Genomic DNA, 2,925 nt, shown 5'->3' on the forward strand with positions numbered 1-2,925 from the left:
TATATATTGTTGTACATTCTGGTAGTATATATTGTTGTACATTCTGGTAGTATATATTGTTGTACATTCTGGTAGTATATATTGTTGTACATTCTGGTAGTATATATTGTTGTACATTCTGGTAGTATATATTGTTGTACATTCTGGTAGTATATATTGTTGTACATTCTGGTAGTATATATTGTTGTACATTCTGGTAGTATATATTGTTGTACATTCTGGTAGTATATATTGTTGTACATTCTGGTAGTATATATTGTTGTACATTCTGGTAGTATATATTGTTGTACATTCTGGTAGTATATATTGTTGTACATTCTGGTAGTATATATTGTTGTACATTCTGGTAGTATATATTGTTGTACATTCTGGTAGTATATATTGTTGTACATTCTGGTAGTATATATTGTTGTACATTCTGGTAGTATATATTGTTGTACATTCTGGTAGTATATATTGTTGTACATTCTGGTAGTATATATTGTTGTACATTCTGGTAGTATATATTGTTGTACATTCTGGTAGTATATATTGTTGTACATTCTGGTAGTATATATTGTTGTACATTCTGGTAGTATATATTGTTGTACATTCTGGTAGTATATATTGTTGTACATTCTGGTAGTATATATTGTTGTACATTCTGGTAGTATATATTGTTGTACATTCTGGTAGTATATATTGTTGTACATTCTGGTAGTATATATTGTTGTACATTCTGGTAGTATATATTGTTGTACATTCTGGTAGTATATATTGTTGTACATTCTGGTAGTATATATTGTTGTACATTCTGGTAGTATATATTGTTGTACATTCTGGTAGTATATATTGTTGTACATTCTGGTAGTATATATTGTTGTACATTCTGGTAGTATATATTGTTGTACATTCTAGTAGTATATATCCTTTTACATTCTGGTAGTATATATTGTTGTACATTCTGGTAATATATATTGATGTACATTCTGGTAGTATATATTGTTGCACATTCTGGTGGTATATATTGTTGTACATTCTGCTGGTATATATTGTTGTACATTCTGGTAGTATATATCCTTTTACATTCTGGTAGTATATATTGTTGTACATTCTGGCAGTATATATTGTTGTACATTCTGGTGGTATATATTGTTGATATTGTTGTACATTCTGGTAGTATATATTGTTGCACATTCTGGTGGTATATATTGTTGTACATTCTGCTGGTATATATTGTTGTACATTCTGGTAGTATATATCCTTTTACATTCTGGTAGTATATATTGTTGTACATTCTGGTGGTATATTTTGTTGTACATTCTGGTGGTATATATTGTTGTACATTATATTGTTGTACATTCTGGTAGTATATATTGTCGTACATTCTGGTGGTATATATTGTTTTATATTCTGGTGGTATATATTGTTTTATATTCTGGTGGTATATATTGTTTTATATTCTGGTGGTATATATTGTTCTTTATACGCGTTTATCACATACTTACTAATATATACGGGTTTTGTGTACATGCGATACGACACAATTGCTCTAACCCATATCAGCCATCGCCGTATGGTAGTATATATTGTTGTACATTCTGGTAGTATATATTGTTATACATTCTGGTGGTATATATTGTTTTATATTCTGGTGGTATATATTGTTCTTTATACGCGTTTATCACATACTTACTAATATATACTGGTTTTGTGTACATGCGATACGACACAATTGCTCTAACCCATATCAGCCATCGCCGTATGGTAGTATATATTGTTGTACATTCTGGTAGTATATATCCTTTTACATTCTGGTAGTATATATTGTTGTACATTCTAGTAGTATATATCCTTTTACATTCAGGTAGTATATATTGTTGTACATTCTGGTAATATATATTGTTGTACATTCTGGTAATATATATTGATGTACATTCTGGTAGTATATATTGTTGCACATTCTGGTGGTATATATTGTTGTACATTCTGCTGGTATATATTGTTGTACATTCTGGTAGTATATATTGTTGCACATTCTAGTAGTATATATCCTTTTACATTCTGGTAGTATATATTGTTGTACATTCTTGTGGTATATATTGTTGTACATTCTGGTGGTATATATTGATGTACATTCTGGTAGTATATATTGTTGTACATTCTTGTGGTATATATTGTTGTACATTCTGGTGGTATATAGTGTTGTACATTCTGGTGGTATATATTGTTGTACATTATATTGTTGTACATTCTGGTAGTATATATTGTCGTACATTCTGGTGGTATATATTGTTTTATATTCTGGTGGTATATATTGTTCTTTATACGCGTTTATCACATACTTACTAATATATACGGGTTTTGTGTACATGCGATACGACGCAATTGCTCTAACCCATATCAGCCATCGCCGTATGGTAGTATATATTGTTGTACATTCTGGTAGTATATATTGGTGTACATTCTGGTAGTATATATTGTTGTACATTGTGGTGGTATATATTGTCGTACATTCTGGTAGTATATATTGTTGTACATTCTAGTAGTATATATCCTTTTACATTCAGGTAGTATATATTGTTGTACATTCTGGTAATATATATTGTTGTACATTCTGGTGGGATATATTGTTGTATATTCTGGTAGTATATATTGTTGTATATTCTGGTAGTATATATTGTTGTACATTCTAGTAGTATATATCCTTTTACATTCAGGTAGTATATATTGTTGTACATTCTGGTAGTATATATCCTTTTACATTCTGGTAGTATATATTGTTGTACATTCTTGTGGTATATATTGTTGTACATTCTGGTGGTATATATTGTTTTATATTCTGGTGGTATATATTGTTCTTTATACGCGTTTATCACATACTTACTAATATATACGGGTTTTGTGTACATGCGATACGACACAATTGCTCTAACCCATATCAGC

The sequence above is a fragment of the Mizuhopecten yessoensis genome, unplaced genomic scaffold (assembly GCF_002113885.1).
Source record: "Mizuhopecten yessoensis strain PY_sf001 unplaced genomic scaffold, ASM211388v2 scaffold9651, whole genome shotgun sequence".
Classification (NCBI taxonomy): domain Eukaryota; kingdom Metazoa; phylum Mollusca; class Bivalvia; order Pectinida; family Pectinidae; genus Mizuhopecten; species Mizuhopecten yessoensis.